The following is a 19,002-nucleotide window of genomic DNA, read 5'->3' on the forward strand; positions in this document are numbered from 1 at the left end:
GCGGTACAGTTAAAAAGCTCTGCGGTACAGTTAAAAAGCTCTGCGGTACAGTTTAAAAGCTCCGCGATACAGTTAAAATGCTCCACGGCACAGTTAAAAAGCTCCGCGGTACAGTTTAAAAGCTCCGCGATACAGTTCATAAGCTCTGCAGTAAAGTTTTAACACCGCGGTACAGTTAAAAAGCTCCGCGGTACATTTTAAAAGCTCCATGGTACAGTTTAAAAGCTCTGCAGTACAGTTTAAGCTCCGCAGTACAGTTTAAAAGCTTCACAGTACAGTTTAAAAGCTCAGCGGTAAAGTTTAAAAGCTCCGCGGTACAGTTTAAAAGCTCCATGGTACAGTTTAAAAGCTACACGGTAAAGTTTAAACTCCGCAGAACAGTTAAAATGCTCAGCGGTACAGTTTACAAGCTCCGCTGTACAGTTTAAGCTCTGCGGTACAATGTCAAAAGCTCTGCGATACAGGTTAAAGTTTAAAAGCTCCGCGGTACAGTTAAAAAGCTCTGCGGTACAGTTAAAAAGCTCAGTGGTACAGTTTAAAAGCTCAGCAGTAAAGTTTAAACTCCGTAGAACAGTTAAAATGCTCAGCGGTACAGTTTAAAAGCTCTGTGGTACAGTTTAATAGCTCCGCGGTACAGTTAAAAAGCTTTGCGATACAGTTAAAAAGCTCCGCAGTACAGTTAAAAAGGTCTGCGGTACAGTTTAAAAGCTCAGCGGTACAGTTAAAAAGCTCCGTGGTACAGTTATAAAGCTCTGCGGTACAGTTTAAAAGCTCCGCGGTAAAGTTTAAACTCCGTAGAACAGTTGAAATGCTCAGCGGTACAGTTTAAAAGCTCTGCGGTACTGTTTCAAAAGCTCTGCGGTACGTGTTAAAAGCTCTGCGGTACAGTTTACACTCCGCGGTACAGTTTAAAAGCTCAGCGGTACAGTTTAATAGCTCCGCGGTACAGTTAAAAAGCTTTGCGATACAGTTAAAAAGCTCCGCGGTACAGGTTAAAAGCTCCGAGGTACAGTTTATAAGCTCTGCAGTAAAGTTTCAACTCCGCGGTACAGTTAAAAAGCTCCGCGGTACAGTTTCTAAAGCTCCGCGGTACAGCTTAATAGCTCCGCGGTACAGCTTAATAGCTCCGCGGTACAGGTTAAAAGCTCCGAGATACAGTTTAAACTCCGTGGTACAGTTAAGAAGCTCCGCAGTACAGTTTAAAAGCTCCACGGTACAGTTTAAAAGCTCAGCGGTACAGATAAAATGCTCAGCGGTACAGTTTAAAAGCTCCACGGTACAGTTTAAAAGCTCCGCTGTACAGTTTCAAAAGCTCCACGGTACAGTTTCTAAAGCTCCGCGGTACAGCTTAATAGCTCCGCGGTACAGCTTAATAGCTCCGCGGTACAGGTTAAAAGCTCCGAGGTACAGTTTAAACTCCGTGGTACAGTTAAGAAGCTCCGCAGTACAGTTTAAAAGCTCCACGGTACAGTTTAAAAGCTCAGCGGTACAGTTTAAAAGCTCAGCGGTACAGTTAAAAAGCTTTGCGGTATAATAAAAGCTCTGCGGTACAGTTAAAAAGGTCTGCGGTACAGGTTAAAAGGTCCGCGGTATAGGTTAAAAGCTCCGCTGTACAGTTTCAAAAGCTCCACGGTACAGTTTCTAAAGCTCCGCGGTACAGCTTAATAGCTCCGCGGTACAGCTTAATAGCTCCGCGGTACAGGTTAAAAGCTCCGAGGTACAGTTTAAACTCCGTGGTACAGTTAAGAAGCTCCGCAGTACAGTTTAAAAGCTACACGGTACAGTTTAAAAGCTCCGCGGTACAGTTTAAGCTCCGCGGTACAGTTTAAAAGCTCCGCGGTACAGTTTAAACTCCGCGGTACAGTTAAAAAGCTCCGCGGTACAGTTTAAAAGCTCCACGGTACAGTTTAAACTCCGCGGTACAGTTAAAAAGCTCTGCGGTACAGTTTAAAAACTCTGCGGTACAGTTCAAAAGCTCTGCGGTACAGTTCAAAAGGTCAGCGGTACAGTTTAAAAGCTCAGCGGTACAGTTTAAAAGCTCAGCGGTACAGATAAAATGCTCAGCGGTACAGTTTAAAAGCTCCACGGTACAGTTTAAAAGCTCCGCTGTACAGTTTCAAAAGCTCCACGGTACAGTTTCTAAAGCTCCGCGGTACAGCTTAATAGCTCCGCGGTACAGCTTAATAGCTCCGCGGTACAGGTTAAAAGCTCCGAGGTACAGTTTAAACTCCGTGGTACAGTTAAGAAGCTCCGCAGTACAGTTTAAAAGCTCCACGGTACAGTTTAAAAGCTCCACGGTACAGTTTAAAAGCTCAGCGGTACAGTTTAAAAGCTCAGCGGTACAGTTAAAAAGCTTTGCGGTATAATAAAAGCTCTGCGGTACAGTTAAAAAGGTCTGCGGTACAGGTTAAAAGGTCCGCGGTATAGGTTAAAAGCTCCGAGGTACAGTTTAAAAGCTCCGCGGTACAGTTATAAAGCTCTGCGGTACAGTTTAAAAGCTCCGCGGTACAGTTATAAAGCTCTGCAGTACAGTTTAAAAGCTCCGCGGTACAGTTGTAAAGCTCCGCGGTAAAGTTAAAATGCTCCTCGGTACAGTTTAATAGCTCTGCGGTACAGTTAAAAAGCTTTGCGGTACAGTTAAAAAGGTCCGCGGTACAGGTTAAAAGCTCCGAGGTACAGTTTAAAAGCTCCGCAGTACAGGTTAAAAGCTTTACGTTAAAGTTAAAATGCTCCGCGGTACAGTTAAAAAGTTCCACGGTACAGTTTAAATGCTCCGCTGTACAGTTTAAGCTCCGCGGTACAGTTAAAAAGCTCCGCGTTACAGTTAAAATGCTCAGCGGTACAGTTTAAAAGCTCTGCTATACAGTTTCAAAAGCTCCGCGGTACAGTTTAAAAGCTCCACGGTACAGTTTAAAAGCTCCGCGGTACAGTTAAGAAGCTCTGTGTTACAGTTAAAAAGCTCTGCGGTACAGTTAAAAAACTCCGCGGTACAGGTTAAAAGCTCTGAGGTACAGTTTAAATTCCGCGGTACAGTTAAAAAGCTCCGCGGTACAGTTTAAAAGCTCTGCGGTACAGTTTAAACTCCGTGGTACAGTTAAAAAGCTTTGCGGTACATTTTAAAAGCTCCATGGTACAGTTTAAAAGCTCTGCGGTACAGTTAAAATGCTCCGCGGCACAGTTAAAAAGCTCCGCGGTACAGTTTAAAAGCTCTGTGATACAGTTTATAAGCTCTGCAGTAAAGTTTCAACTACGCGGTACAGTTAAAAAGCTCCGCGGTACATTTTAAAAGCTCCATGGTACAGTTTAAAAGCTCTGCGGTACAGTTAAAATGTTCCGCGGCACAGTTAAAAAGCTCCGCGGTACATTTTAAAAGCTCCATGGTACAGTTTAAAAGCTCTGCGGTACAGTTTAAGCTCCGCAGTACAGTTTAAAAGCTTCACGGTACAGTGTAAAAGCTCAGCGGTAAAGTTTAAAAGCTCCGCGGTACAGTTTAAAAGCTCCATGGTACAGTTTAAAAGCTACACGGTAAAGTTTAAACTCCGCAGAACAGTTAAAATGCTCAGCGGTACAATTTACAAGCTCCGCTGTACAGTTTAAGCTCCGCTGTACAGTTTAAGCTCCGCGGTACAGTGTCAAACGCTCTGCGATACAGGTTAAAGTTTAAAAGCTCCGCGGTATAGTGTCAAAAGCTCTGCGATACAGGTTAAAGTTTAAAAGCTCCGCGGTACAGTTTAAACTCCGCGGTACAGTTAAAAAGCTCAGCGGTACAGTTTAAAAGCTTCACGGTACAGTTTAAAAGCTCAGCGGTAAAGTTAAAAAGCTCAGCGGTACAGTTTAAAAGCTCCATGGTACAGTTTAAAAGCTACACGGTAAAGTTTAAACTCCGCAGAACAGTTAAAATGCTCAGCGGTACAGTTTACAAGCTCCGCTGTACAGTTTAAGCTCCGCTGTACAGTTTAAGCTCCGCGGTACAGTGTCAAAAGCTCTGCGATACAGGTTAAAGTTTAAAAGCTCCGCGGTACAGTTTAAACTCCGCGGTACAGTTAAAAAGCTCAGCGGTACAGTTTAAAAGCTCAGCGGTACAGTTAAAAAGCTCTGCGGTACAGTTATAAAGCTCTGCGGTACAGTTTAAAAGCTCCGCGGTACAGTTATAAAGCTCTGCGGTACAGTTTAAAAGCTCCGCGGTACAGTTATAAAGCTCTGCAGTACAGTTTAAAAGCTCCGCAGTACAGTTAAAAAGCTCAGCGGTACAGTTTAAAAGCTCAGCGGTACAGTTAAAAAGCTCCGCGGTACAGTTATAAAGCTCTGCGGTACAGTTTAAAAGCTCCGCGGTACAGTTATAAAGCTCTGCGGTACAGTTTAAAAGCTCCGCGGTACAGTTACAAAGCTCTGCAGTACAGTTTAAAAGCTCCGCGGTACAGTTTAAAAGCTCCGCGGTACAGTTATAAAGCTCTGCGGTACAGTTTAAAAGCTCCGCGGTACAGTTAAAAAGCTTTGCGGTACAGTTAAAAAGGTCCGCGGTACAGGTTAAAAGCTCCGAGGTACAGTTTAAAAGCTCCGCGGTACAGGTTAAAAGCTTTACGGTAAAGTTAAAATGCTCCGCGGTACAGTTAAAAAGTTCCACGGTACAGTTTAAATGCTCCGCTGTACAGTTTAAGCTCCGCGGTACAGTTAAAAAGCTCCGCGTTACAGTTAAAATGCTCAGCGGTACAGTTTAAAAGCTCTGCTATACAGTTTCAAAAGCTCCGCGGTACAGTTTAAAAGCTCCGCGGTACAGTTTAAAAGCTCCGCGGTACAGTTAAGAAGCTCTGTGTTACAGTTAAAAAGCTCTGCGGTACAGTTAAAAAACTGCGCGGTACAGGTTAAAAGCTCTGAGGTACAGTTTAAATTCCGCGGTACAGTTAAAAAGCTCCGCGGTACAGTTTAAAAGCTCTGCGGTACAGTTTAAACTCCGCGGTACAGTTAAAAAGCTTTGCGGTACATTTTAAAAGCTCCATGGTACAGTTTAAAAGCTCTGCGGTACAGTTAAAATGCTCCGCGGCACAGTTAAAAAGCTCCGCGGTACAGTTTAAAAGCTCTGTGATACAGTTTATAAGCTCTGCAGTAAAGTTTCAACTACGCGGTACAGTTAAAAAGCTCCGCGGTACATTTTAAAAGCTCCATGGTACAGTTTAAAAGCTCTGCGGTACAGTTAAAATGTTCCGCGGCACAGTTAAAAAGCTCCGCGGTACATTTTAAAAGCTCCATGGTACAGTTTAAAAGCTCTGCGGTACAGTTTAAGCTCCGCAGTACAGTTTAAAAGCTTCACGGTACAGTGTAAAAGCTCAGCGGTAAAGTTTAAAAGCTCCGCGGTACAGTTTAAAAGCTCCATGGTACAGTTTAAAAGCTACACAGTAAAGTTTAAACTCCGCAGAACAGTTAAAATGCTCAGCGGTACAGTTTACAAGCTCCGCTGTACAGTTTAAGCTCCGCGGTACAGTGTCAAACGCTCTGCGATACAGGTTAAAGTTTAAAAGCTCTGCGGTATAGTGTCAAAAGCTCTGCGATACAGGTTAAAGTTTAAAAGCTCCGCGGTACAGTTTAAACTCCGCGGTACAGTTAAAAAGCTCAGCGGTACAGTTTAAAAGCTTCACGGTACAGTTTACAAGCTCAGCGGTAAAGTTAAAAAGCTCAGCGGTACAGTTTAAAAGCTCCATGGTACAGTTTAAAAGCTACACGGTAAAGTTTAAACTCCGCAGAACAGTTAAAATGCTCAGCGGTACAGTTTACAAGCTCCGCTGTACAGTTTAAGCTCCGCGGTACAGTGTCAAAAGCTCTGCGATACAGGTTAAAGTTTAAAAGCTCCGCGGTACAGTTTAAACTCCGCGGTACAGTTAAAAAGCTCAGCGGTACAGTTTAAAAGCTCAGCGGTACAGTTAAAAAGCTCCGCGGTACAGTTATAAAGCTCTGCGGTACAGTTTAAAAGCTCCGCGGTACATTTTAAAAGCTCCATGGTACAGTTTAAAAGCTTCACGGTACAGTTTAAAAGCTCAGCGGTAAAGTTTAAAAGCTCCGCAGTACAGTTTAAAAGCTCCATGGTACAGTTTAAAAGCTACACGGTAAAGTTTAAACTCCGCAGAACAGTTAAAATGCTCAGCGGTACAGTTTACAAGCTCCGCTGTACAGTTTAAGCTCCGCGGTACAGTGTCAAAAGCTCTGCGATACAGGTTAAAGTTTAAAAGCTCCGCGGTACAGTTTAAACTCCGCGGTACAGTTAAAAAGCTCAGCGGTACAGTTTAAAAGCTCAGCGGTACAGTTAAAAAGCTCCGCGGTACAGTTATAAAGCTCTGCGGTACAGTTTAAAAGCTCCGCGGTACATTTTAAAAGCTCCATGGTACAGTTTAAAAGCTTCACGGTACAGTTTAAAAGCTCAGCGGTAAAGTTTAAAAGCTCCGCAGTACAGTTTAAAAGCTCCATGGTACAGTTTAAAAGCTACACGGTAAAGTTTAAACTCCGCAGAACAGTTAAAATGCTCAGCGGTACAGTTTACAAGCTCCGCTGTACAGTTTAAGCTCCGCGGTACAGTGTCAAACGCTCTGCGATACAGGTTAAAGTTTAAAAGCTCCGCGGTATAGTGTCAAAAGCTCTGCGATACAGGTTAAAGTTTAAAAGCTCCGCGGTACAGTTTAAACTCCGCGGTACAGTTAAAAAGCTCAGCGGTACAGTTTAAAAGCTTCACGGTACAGTTTAAAAGCTCAGCGGTAAAGTTAAAAAGCTCAGCGGTACAGTTTAAAAGCTCCATGGTACAGTTTAAAAGCTACACGGTAAAGTTTAAACTCCGCAGAACAGTTAAAATGCTCAGCGGTACAGTTTACAAGCTCCGCTGTACAGTTTAAGCTCCGCGGTACAGTTTAAACTCCGCGGTACAGTTAAAAAGCTCAGCGGTACAGTTTAAAAGCTCAGCGGTACAGTTATAAAGCTCTGCGGTACAGTTTAAAAGCTCCGCGGTACAGTTATAAAGCTCTGCAGTACAGTTTAAAAGCTCCGCGGTACAGTTGTAAAGCTCCGCGGTAAAGTTAAAATGCTCCTCGGTACAGTTTAATAGCTCCGCGGTACAGTTAAAAAGCTTTGCGGTACAGTTAAAAAGGTCCGCGGTACAGGTTAAAAGCTCCGAGGTACAGTTTAAAAGCTCCGCGGTACAGGTTAAAAGCTTTACGGTAAAGTTAAAATGCTCCGCGGTACAGTTAAAAAGTTCCACGGTACAGTTTAAATGCTCCGCTGTACAGTTTAAGCTCCGCGGTACAGTTTAAAAGCTCTGCTATACAGTGTCAAAAGCTCTGCGATACAGTTGTAAAGCTCCGCGGTAAAGTTAAAATGCTCCTCGGTACAGTTTAATAGCTCCGCGGTACAGTTAAAAAGCTTTGCGGTACAGTTAAAAAGGTCCGCGGTACAGGTTAAAAGCTCCGAGGTACAGTTTAAAAGCTCCGCGGTACAGGTTAAAAGCTTTACGGTAAAGTTAAAATGCTCCGCGGTACAGTTAAAAAGTTCCACGGTACAGTTTAAAAGCTCCGCGGTACAGTTTAAACTCCGCGGTACAGTTAAAAAGCTCAGCGGTACAGTTTAAAAGCTCAGCGGTACAGTTAAAAAGCTCCGCGGTACAGTTATAAAGCTCTGCGGTACAGTTTAAAAGCTCCGCGGTACATTTTAAAAGCTCCATGGTACAGTTTAAAAGCTCTGCGGTACAGTTTAAGCTCCATGGTACAGTTTCAAAAGCTCTGCGGTACAGTTTACACTCCGCGGTACAGTTAAAAAGCTCAGCGGTACAGTTTAATAGCTCCGCGGTACAGTTAAAAAGCTTTGCGATACAGTTAAAAAGCTCCGCGGTACAGTTAAAAAGGTCCGCGGTACAGTTTAAAAGCTCCGCGGTACAGTTTTAACTCCGCAGTACAGTTAAAACGCTCCGCAGTACAGTTTAAAAGCTCTGCGGTATAGTAAAATGCTCCGTGGTAGTTAAAAAGCACTGTGGTACAGTTAAAAAGCTCCACGGTACAGTTATAAAGCTTTACGGTACAGTTATAAAGCTTTGCGGTACAGTTTAAAAGCTCCGCGGTACAGTTTTAAAGCTCCGCGGTACAGTTTTAAAGCTCCGCGGTACAGTTTTAAAGCTCCGCAGAACAGTTAAAATGCTCATCGGTACAGTTTAAAAGCTCCGCGGTACAGTTTAAAAGCTCCACTGTACAGTTTAAGCTCTGCGGTACAGTTTCAAAAGCTCTGCGTTAAAGTTTAAACTCCGCGGTACAGTTATATAGCTCTGCGGTACAGTTTAAAAGCTCAGCGGTAAAGTTTAAACTCCGTAGAACAGTTAAAATGCTCAGCGGTACAGTTTAAAAGCTCTGTGGTACAGTTTAAGCTCTGCGGTACAGTTTCAAAAGCTCTGCGGTACATGTTAAAAGCTCTGCTGTACAGTTTACACTCCGCGGTACAGTTAAAAAGCTCAGTGGTACAGTTTAATAGCTCCGCGGTACAGTTAAAAAGGTCCGCGGTACAGGTTAAAAGCTCTGAGGTACAGTTTAAAAGCTCCGCTGTACAGTTTTAACTGCGCAGTACAGTTAAAACGCTCCGCAGTACAGTTTAAAAGCTCTGCGGTATAGTAAAATGCTCCGTGGTAGTTAAAAAAGAACTGCGGTACAGTTAAAAAGCTCCGCGGTACAGTTATAAAGCTTTACGGTGCAGTTATAAAGCTTTGCGGTACAGTTTTAAAGCTCCGCGGTACAGTTTTAAAGCTCCGCGGTACAGTTTTAAAGCTCCGCGGTAAAGTTTAAACTCCGCAGAACAGTTAAAATGCTCATCGGTACAGTTTAAAAGCTCCGCGGTACAGTTTAAAAGCTCCACTGTACAGCTTAAGCTCTGCGGTACAGTTTCAAAAGCTCTGCGGTAAAGTTTAAACTCCGCGGTACAGTTATAAAGCTCTGCGGTACAGTTTAAAAGCTCCGTGGTAAAGTTTAAACTCCGTAGAACAGTTAAAATGCTCAGCGGTACAGTTTAAAAGCTCTGTGGTACAGTTTAAGGTCTGCGGTACAGTTTCAAAAGCTCTGCGGTACATGTTAAAAGCTCTGCGGTACAGTTTACACTCCGCGGTACAGTTAAAAAGCTCCGCGGTACAGTTTAAAAGCTCCGCGGTACAGTTAAAAAGCTCCGTGGTACAGTTTAAAAGCTCAGCGGTACAGTTTAATAGCTCCGCGGTACAGTTAAAAGCTTTGCGATACAGTTAAAAAGCTCCGCGGTACAGTTAAAAAGGTCCGCGGTACAGGTTAAAAGCTCCGAGGTACAGTTTAAAAGCTCCGCGGTACAGTTTTAACTCCGTAGTACAGTTAAAACGCTCCGCAGTACAGTTTAAAAGCTCTGCGGTATAGTAAAATGCTCTGTGGTAGTTAAAAAGCACTGCGGTACAGTTAAAAAGCTCCACGGTACAGTTATAAAGCTTTACGGTACAGTTATAAAGCTTTGCGGTACAGTTTAAAAGCTCCGCGGTACAGTTTTAAAGCTCCGCCGTACAGTTTTAAAGCTCCGCCGTAAAGTTTAAACTCCGCAGAACAGTTAAAATGCTCATCGGTACAGTTTAAAAGCTCCGCGGTACAGTTTAAAAGCTCCACTGTACAGCTTAAGCTCTGCGGTACAGTTTCAAAAGCTCTGCGGTAAAGTTTAAACTCCGCGGTACAGTTATAAAGCGCTGCGGTACAGTTTAAAAGCTCCGTGGTAAAGTTTAAACTCCGTAGAACAGTTAAAATGCTCAGCGGTACAGTTTAAAAGCTCTGTGGTACAGTTTAAGGTCTGCGGTACAGTTTCAAAAGCTCTGCGGTACATGTTAAAAGCTCTGCGGTACAGTTTACACTCCGCGGTACAGTTAAAAAGCTCCGCGGTACAGTTTAAAAGCTCCGCGGTACAGTTAAAAAGCTCCGCAGTACAGTTTAAAAGCTCAGCGGTACAGTTTAAAAGCTCCGCAGTACAGTTAAAAAGCTCCGCAGTACAGTTTAAAAGCCCTGCGGTATAGTAAAATGCTCCGTGGTAGTTAAAAAGCACTGCGGTACAGTTAAAAAGCTCCGCGGTACAGTTTCAAAAGCTCCGTGGTACAGTTTAAAAGCTCCGCGGTACAGTTTAAAAGCTCCTCGGTACAGTTAAAAAGCTTTGCGGTACAATTAAAAAGCTCCGCGGTACAGGTTAAAAGCTTTGCGGTACAGTTTAGAAGCTCCACTGTACAGTTTAAGCTCTGCGGTACAGTTTCAAAAGCTCTGCGGTACAGTTTAAACTCCGCGGTGCAGTTAAAAAGATTTGCGGTACAGTTAAAAAGCTCAGCGATACAGTTTAAAAGCTCAGCGGTACAGTGTAAAAGCTCCGCGGTACAGTTAAAAAGCTCCGCGGTACAGTTAAAAAGCTCCACGGTACAGTTAAAAAGCTCCACGGTACAGTTTCAAAAGCTCCGCGGTACAGTTTCAAAAGCTCCGCGGTACAGTTTAAAAGCTCCAAGGTACAGTTTAAAAGCTCCGCGATACAGTTCAAAAGCTTTGCGGTATAATTAAAAAGCTCCGCGGTACAGTTAAAAAGGTCTGCGGTACAGGTTAAAAGCTCCGAGGTACAGTTTAAAAGCTCCGCAGTACAGTTTAAAAGCTCCGCAGTACAGGTTAAAAGCTTTGCGGTAAAGTTAAAATGCTCCACGGTACAGTTAAAAAGTTCCACGGTACAGTTTAAATGCTCTGCTGTACAGTTTAAGCTCCGCGGTACAGTTAAAAAGCTCCGCGTCACAGTTTAAACTCTGCGGTACAGTTAAAATGCTCAGCGGTACAGTTTAAAAGCTCTGCTATACAGTTTCAAAAACTCCGCGGTACAGTTAAAAAGCTCCGCGGTACATTTTAAAAGCTCTGCGGTACAGTTTAAAAGCTCTGCGGTACAGTTTAAAAGCTCTGCGGTACAGTTTAAAAGCTCAGCGGTACAGTTCAAAAGGTCCACGGTACAGTTTAAAAGCTCAGCGGTACAGTTAAAATGCTCTGCGGTACAGTTAAAAACCTCCGCGGTACAGTTAAAATGCTCAGCGGTACAGTTTAAAAGCTCCACGGTACAGTTTAAAAACTCCGCTGTACAGTTTCAAAAGCTCCACGGTACAGTTTCTAAAGCTCCGCGGTACAGCTTAATAGCTCTGCGGTACAGCTTAATAGCTCCGCGGTACAGGTTAAAAGCTCCGAGATACAGTTTAAACTCCGTGGTACAGTTAAGAAGCTCCGCAGTACAGTTTAAAAGCTCCACGGTACAGTTTAAAAGCTCAGCGGTACAGTTAAAAAGCTTTGCGGTATAATAAAAGCTCTGCGGTACAGTTAAAAAGGTCTGCGGTACAGGTTAAAAGGTCCGCGGTATAGGTTAAAAGCTCCGAGGTACAGTTTAAAAGCTCCGCGGTACAGTTATAAAGCTCTGCGGTACAGTTTAAAAGCTCCGCGGTACAGTTATAAAGCTCTGCGGTACAGTTTAAAAGCTCCGCGGTACAGTTATAAAGCTCTGCGGTACAGTTTAAAAGCTCCGCGGTACAGTTTTAAAGCTCCGCGGTAAAGTTTAAACTCCGCGGAACAGTTAAAATGCTCCTCGGTACAGTTTAATAGCTCCGCGGTACAGTTAAGAAGCTTTGTGGTACAGTTAAAAAGGTCCGCGGTACAGGTTAAAAGCTCCGAGGTACAGTTTAAAAGCTCCGCGGTACAGGTTAAAAGCTTTACGGTAAAGTTAAAATGCTCCGCGGTACAGTTAAAAAGTTCCACGGTACAGTTTAAATGCTCCACTGTACAGTTTAAGCTCCGCGGTACAGTTAAAAAGCTCCGCGTTACAGTTAAAATGCTCAGCGGTACAGTTTAAAAGCTCTGCTATACAGTTTCAAAAGCTCCGCGGTACAGTTTAAAAGCTCCGCGGTACAGTTTAAAAGCTCCGCGGTACAGTTAAGAAGCTCTGTGTTACAGTTAAAAAGCTCTGCGGTACAGTTAAAAAACTCCGCGGTACAGGTTAAAAGCTCTGAGGTACAGTTTAAACTCCGCGGTACAGTTTCAAAAGCTCCGCGGTACAGTTTAAAAGCTCCGCGGTACAGTTAAGAAGCTCTGTGTTACAGTTAAAAAGCTCTGCGGTACAGTTAAAAAACTCTGCGGTACAGTTACAAAACTCCGCGGTACAGGTTAAAAGCTCTGAGGTACAGTTTAAACTTCGCGGTACAGTTTAAGCTCCGCGTTACAGTTAAAATGCTCAGCGGTACAGTTTAAAAGCTCTGCTATACAGTTTCAAAAGCTCCGCGGTACAGTTTAAAAGCTCCGCGGTACAGTTTAAAAGCTCCGCGGTACAGTTAAGAAGCTCTGTGTTACAGTTAAAAAGCTCTGCGGTACAGGTTAAAAGCTCTGAGGTACAGTTTAAACTCCGCGGTACAGTTAAGAATCTCCGCGGTACAGTTTAAAAGCTCCACGGTACAGTTTAAAAGCTCCGCGGTACAGTTTAAGCTCCGCGGTACAGTTTAAAAGCTCTTCGGTACAGTTTAAACTCTGCGGTACAGTTAAAAAGCTCTGCGGTACAGTTTAAAAGCTCTGCGGTACAGTTTAAAAGCTCTGCGGTACAGTTAAAAAGCTCTGCGGTACAGTTCAAAAGGTCCGCGGTACAGTTTAAAAGTTCAGCGGTACAATTAAAATGCTCCGCGGTACAGTTAAAAAGCTCCGCGGTACAGTTTAAACTCCGCGGTACAGTTAAAATGCCCAGCGGTACAGTTTAAAAGCTCCGCTGTACAGTTTCAAAAGCTCCACGGTACAGTTTAAAAGCTCCGCTGTACAGTTTCTAAAGCTCCGCGGTACAGGTTAAAAGCTCTGAGGTACAGTTTAAACTCCGTGGTACAGTTTAAAAGCTCAGCGGTACAGTTTAAAAGCTCAGCGGTACAGTTTAAAAGTTCAGCGGTACAGTTAAAAAGGTCCGCGGTACCAGTTAAAAGCTTTGCGGTACAGTTTAAGCTCCGCTGTACAGTTTAAAAGCTCAGCGGTACAGTTAAAATGCTCCGTATGTGTTTATTTATATATACATATATAACAAAAAGGAATATATATATTACCAGGGTAAGAAACAATTAATCGTTCAGCCCTAAACAGAGTTCTTCCCTTTATTGTTGATGTAATCACAGGTAGCAGAATACACAGACTAGACAGACAGACGAACCCGAGTCCAGTTCAAGCTGTGGTGCATCTTATTAACAACATGGCTGCCCACAGACAGACAGATAGAAAGTAAAGGTATGTAGAGATTCATTAATAATAAACACACGCACAGACAGAGTTTTATACAGACAGACAGACAGACTCTAACATTGTACTAATGTTGTACGAATGTTATGCTAATGTTTTCTCCCACAACTACCTCTCTGGACCACTGGACTACGTCCCATGAGGTACAAGATACCAGCCTCACAGTCGCCCAGTCCACCACCGAAACCTGCTGCTAAAAACACCAACAGCAGGTTTCTGCCTGTAGCTACTGAGCCAGTGGTGGTGAATAAGCTGTCCGCCTACAATTCACCAGGTAAGTTACAGTTTTGAGTTTCACTCCTTACTGGACCTTACTTAGAGCTGCACGATTTGGGCAAATTGTCTATTTATTATTCCGGCTCACCTCGACTCCCGGCTCTGGCTCTGGAACCAGTCTGCTTGAAAGGGGTTGGACACTCTTTAACTCTTCAGTTGCCCTGGGAGAGAGGTGTCGAGCTGGGGTTGGCATACTTGTTGCATGTGATGCGAATGACAATAAAATCTCCTTGAATCCTTGATTTCTTGAATCTGTATGAATATATATGTATGTATATATATATATATATATATATATATATATATATATATATATATATATATATATATTACTGTGAGTTACATTTTGTTCTTTTTTTTTTTGTTTGTTTTGTATATACATGTTTAGAGTTTTGTAACAATTCAAATTATTTCCAAGAATACATTATTGACAGTTGACATACTGTTGCAACTGGGGGCTGTATAAATCACATACAAAAACAAATTATTAAATATGCAAATCTATACATACCACAAACTTTTCTAATAGTCTTCTTGTTGCATATATTATATATTAAAGCTTGTATTTTCAACTACAGAATAAAATTTAAAATTCAACTCGAACTCTTGTTGTTTTTGTGTTTATGTTCATGCCTTTATGTCTAAGTAAAGAGAGTAAGTATGAAAACTGTATTTTGAGTGGTTGTAGGAAGGGTAACAAAAATAATATATATTAAAATATAGCTTTTATTAGAGCACGTTTATAAGTAAGGCTATAGGTTTTGGACCATATCCACTTTGGGTATAAAGATGTTTAGCATAGAAGGTGGGGCGGAGCTGGGCCAGTGTCGGTCTAACTGTGAATGAGTCGTATTTATGCCGTGTTTGGACCAGATATAAAAATGAGTCATAGATCTGAGCCAAATCTGGGCTGGATACTTAGTATTAGTATTGCATGTCATCCATGTGTTGAGACAGTGTAATATGTGTGTGTTAACTAAAAATATTTAAATTTCAGGAATTATATTATATTATGTATCATAAATTATTTGAGTAATATTGTATCAATGAAGTAATTACCCAGGGGTGCAAATAAACAGTATATACAGTAAAAAAAAGTACACCCTGTGACTCTTTTGCTTTTTTACTGTATATACTGTTTATTTGCACCCCTGGACACTACACTACGCACCTAACAAATACAATACTTGCACAGGTTTATGTTTAGTATTTGTCATATCTGCTGATACCTGCTATCTACTATACTTAATTTATTCTGCTACTGCACTACCTTATATCTACGACTGATTACTTCCACACTTTCTATAGGTTTATTTATTTATTTATGTATATATTTTTATGTCTCAGTAAACAATAAACAAACAATTATTGTTTGTTTCTACTGTGTTGTGTAACTGCTACTGGCTGCTAAATTTCCTTCGGGATCAATAGTATCTATCTATATCTATCTATCTATCTATCTATCTATCTATCTATCTATCTATCTATCTAAAAAAAAAAAGCAAATGCAGAAAGTTGTAAAACTTTTTTTAAGTAAATTTTACTAATCTTTTTTTTTAGTGTAGAACATGAACATGCTCCCAGGTATGGTGTAGAATTGGTGTTAAAATAAAAAGCAGTTACTGCAAATTGAAGTAAAACACTTTTTCATTTCTCCATCCAACAGTTTTTAGAAATTATACGGTTATAAAATGTAAAATGCTGATTCAGAAGGCAGAAGGTTGAGGACATTATGTTGATTCACTGTTAACATTTCAACATTAGCGCAACCATTTAACATTAAATGTTGATTCAACCATAGTTTTAATGTTGAACAGACATTAATTTAGTCATATTTTAACCACATTTCAACGCTGAAGGTCGGTTGTGTGCCGGCTGGGTCAGTTTTCTATGATAAAGCGTCTTTAAATCCAGCGTACTGATAGTACTGATAGTGTAAGGCCAGTGTAAAAACTGTTTATACAAGTCAGGAAGTTAATGTCAATTTTCTGTCACTCTCATACAACAACATTCTTTCCTTCCAAATCTGTGGTTGAGGCCAGCCCTTGCGGAGTTTGGGGTCAATCCCATTTCAGTCAGATCCATTCAAATTTTGATTGAATTTTGTGTGGACTGAATGGAGATAGAATTGACTGCAACCCCAGCCTTCGCTTTTCCTTTTCAGGGAAAGGGGTGATTGAGCTGGGCTGCTGGCTGTGTTGATTGCTGGAGAGTTTTGTCGTGGTCTGGCGGCCCGGGTGGCTGTAGGTGCGTATCTCAGGGCTGCAGGGTGACTCAGTGTAGTGACAGCTCCCCGCAGTGTGTGTCTGGTCATGGTAGGTCAGTCTGAGAACAGACTCTTGCCTGGACAGTTAGAAAGCCTGAGGGCTCCAGCATCCTGTAGAAGGTCATGTTTATCGTGTCGGTAGAGCAGTGTGCTGGTTCCAGTACACAAATCACTTTCATCTCCCTGGGTTATGCTGGTTATGTTGGTGTCCAAACAGGGAGTAGAACAAGTACAAATTGGGCCCTGTTTTAGTGATCTATAGTGCACCAGTCGATTGTGCATTGAGCAGCGTGATTTAAGGTGTGTCTGTGTGTCTTTGGTATTGTTAGTGTGCAAAAAAAATGTGCAAAGTTCAAGAACCAATTCTCTTAGTTAATCATGGCTGTGTTTTGGGCATAATGTGAAATAAACCAATCAGTGTGCCAGTTGTCATTCCCTATAAGAGCCAGGTGAGCTCTGACTTTGGCATGTTCATATCTTAACAGTGTGGCGCTTTTGCACATCTCAGCAGAGGATACTGACCTGCACGGTTATGCAGTGAAGGTAAGCCAGCAGCTCATTTAGGAGAAAACCGCAATGCTATTTTATTCTTTGTTCTGTTTATTGTTGATGTAAAAGCTGGAATTTGTGCACTGCGGCTCATTTATTTGTGTGTGTGTAACGAGCGGGGGTGTTCACGTGCACACGGCGCTCCTGCATGGCTAAGAAAGGATTGGGCAACTGTCTTTTGACTGTTGTCAGGGTTTTAATCAGTCAGCTCCCGCTGCCAAGATAGAAACATGCCAGATATGTACCTGAACACACCTCACTTCCAGACCACCACACCCAGCAGCGTAAAGATATATTCATAATCTCTGACGCCATTTTAACAGTGAGGGAACAATGTGTGAAAACAGACTGTTGACAGGGTGTAAAATAGCAACGAGCCTCATTCAAATTATTGAACTTCGATTCCAAGGTGCACATTGAATTCTGCTGTGATTTGATAAGCAGTGGTTTTATGTTTTTTGGATACAATCCGGGTTAGCACCTGAACATCCCTTTCAGACAGCTTCCTCTTACAGCGTCCACAGTTAATCCTGTTGGATGTGGTTGGTCCTTCTTGGTGGTATGCTGACATTACCCTGGATACCGTGGCTCTTGATACATCACAAAGACTTGCTGTCTTGGTCACAGATGCGCCAGCAAGACATGCACCAACAATTTGTCCTCTTTTGAACTCTGGTATTTCACCCATAATGTTGTGTGCATTGCAATTATTTTGAGCAGAACTGTGCTCTTACTCTGCTAATTAAACCTTTACACTCTGCTCTTACTGGTGCAATGTGCAATTAATGAAGACTGGCCACCAGGCTGCTCCAATTTAGCCATAAAACCTCCCACACTAAAATGACAGGTGTTTCAGATTCATTGTTCAACCCCTGGTTATCACTAAACAAAATGCAGGTGAGTGGATATTTGTCACAATATAGTGTATCTTTTTCACTGAATGGATTTCAGCATTTACTCTCAAGAACGTTTTTGCACATATGGAAGCATTTGTTGCTCTTCTTTTTACAAGCTGGAGAAAATGTAAAGGTTAGGACAGGGTTCTTTGCACTGGCTGACCAGTTTATGCTGGCTAAAATGTGCAATTAAGTTCCCAAAAGTAATGGGAATGTAATTTGGCAGAAATGATACAGGGCCATTTCATCCTCAGTAAGGAAACAAAAACACAAGCTAACATTACCTGAATAATCAATAGTTATATTAAGGCATAAGAGTACATTGGTAATTCTTTTGCTCTTTTTTTATGTATTAGCTAAGTATCGAAGAGAGGTTAGCCCCTGTGGACAAAACTACACACTGATAGTGAGTTAGTGGTGGGAAACACACCCATTATGCAAATAAATGATGCCAAGAACCAATGATTATATAAACACTAGTAAAATAAGTCACCAAAAAAGGAAAATCATAATTTTCTAGTTTCCAGGTTTAGTGTAGATATTTCTAAAGATTTGTGGGCATCAGGGAGCAGCTATTAATATACATTCAAATCACGATTGTAGCAGGAGAAGTGGGATGTCAGCAATTTATGTAGTAAACAAAATAAAAAGTGTTTGTCCTCCACAATCCCCTGATCTAAACCTGATTAACGGAGATGTGTGATTTGGGATGAGCTGCAGCTTCACAGCATGAAGGAAAAGCAGCAACTATTGTTCAGCACCTCCAGAAACTCCTTCAAGATGCTGAGAAAACTATTCCAGGTGATTCTTCCTCATGAAGACACTGAGATTAAAATACCAAGAGTGTGCAGATCTGTCCTCAAAGCAGAATATATTACTTAGAAGAATCTAAAGTATAAAAAAAACATATTCTGCTTTGTTTAACAGAATAATTCTGCATATGTTCCTTTACAGCTATAATGTCTTAAATATTATATGTGAAAAAAAAAATACATTGAATGAGAAGCGGTATGTCCAAAACTTTTACTGGTACTGTATAGATCAGGGGTGTCCAAACTTTTTTTGTTGGGGGCCAGAATGAGAAATATATTTGAAGTCACGTGCCACAGACTCTATAATAAAATAAATAATGAAATATATCACTTTAAATAATACTTTTTTCCTGATTACTTTCATTTACACAACATTTTACTTGACTTACTATCTTTATCTATCTTTGACAGTGTTGTGTAAACTAAGATTTTTCAAATTGATGTTTCATTTCATGATGTCTCTTAATATTAAACTCCTTAATTACGGCAACTTTTAGACTCTTTGGCCCGTTTTTCTGCGCTACAACTGAGCACTCTCTCCGCGTTTAGACTTGTTTGCCCGTTTTTCTGCGCTACAACTTTGCCCTCTCCGCTTTTACACTCTTCGGCCCATTTTTCTGCGCTAAAACTGCGCACCCTCTCCGCTTTTACACTCTTTGGCCCATTTTTCTGCGCTAAAACTGCGCACCCTCTCCACTTTTAGACTCTTTGGCCCGTTTTTCTGCGCTAAAACTGCGCACCCTCTCCACTTTTACACTCTTTGGCCCATTTTTCTGCGCTAGAAATGCGCACCCTCTCCGCTTTTAGACTCTTTGGCCCGTTTTTCTGCGCTACAACTGCGCACTCTCTCCGCTTTTAGACTCTTTGGCCCATTTTTCTGTGCTACAACTGAGCAACCCTCTCCGCTTTTAGACTCTTTG

General features: G+C 41.9%; 1 long non-coding RNA gene across 8 annotated transcripts; it reads left to right on the plus strand.

Annotated features, from left to right (window-relative positions):
* Window positions 1-835: 835 nt before the first annotated feature.
* Window positions 836-13,108, plus strand: LOC125799451 (uncharacterized). 8 transcript variants are annotated; one of them, XR_007438417.1, is made up of 7 exons: window positions 836-991; window positions 4,506-4,568; window positions 7,827-8,424; window positions 8,920-9,047; window positions 9,646-10,594; window positions 11,680-12,014; window positions 12,389-13,108. It is a non-coding gene; the product is annotated as an uncharacterized LOC125799451 (long non-coding RNA). The 8 variants fall into 8 exon arrangements; XR_007438413.1 differs by having other exon boundaries at window positions 8,920-10,594; XR_007438416.1 differs by having other exon boundaries at window positions 7,911-8,424; window positions 8,920-10,594.
* Window positions 13,109-19,002: the final 5,894 nt, after the last annotated feature.

This window comes from Astyanax mexicanus, chromosome 3 (genome assembly GCF_023375975.1).
Source record: "Astyanax mexicanus isolate ESR-SI-001 chromosome 3, AstMex3_surface, whole genome shotgun sequence".
Lineage (NCBI taxonomy): Eukaryota > Metazoa > Chordata > Actinopteri > Characiformes > Acestrorhamphidae > Astyanax > Astyanax mexicanus.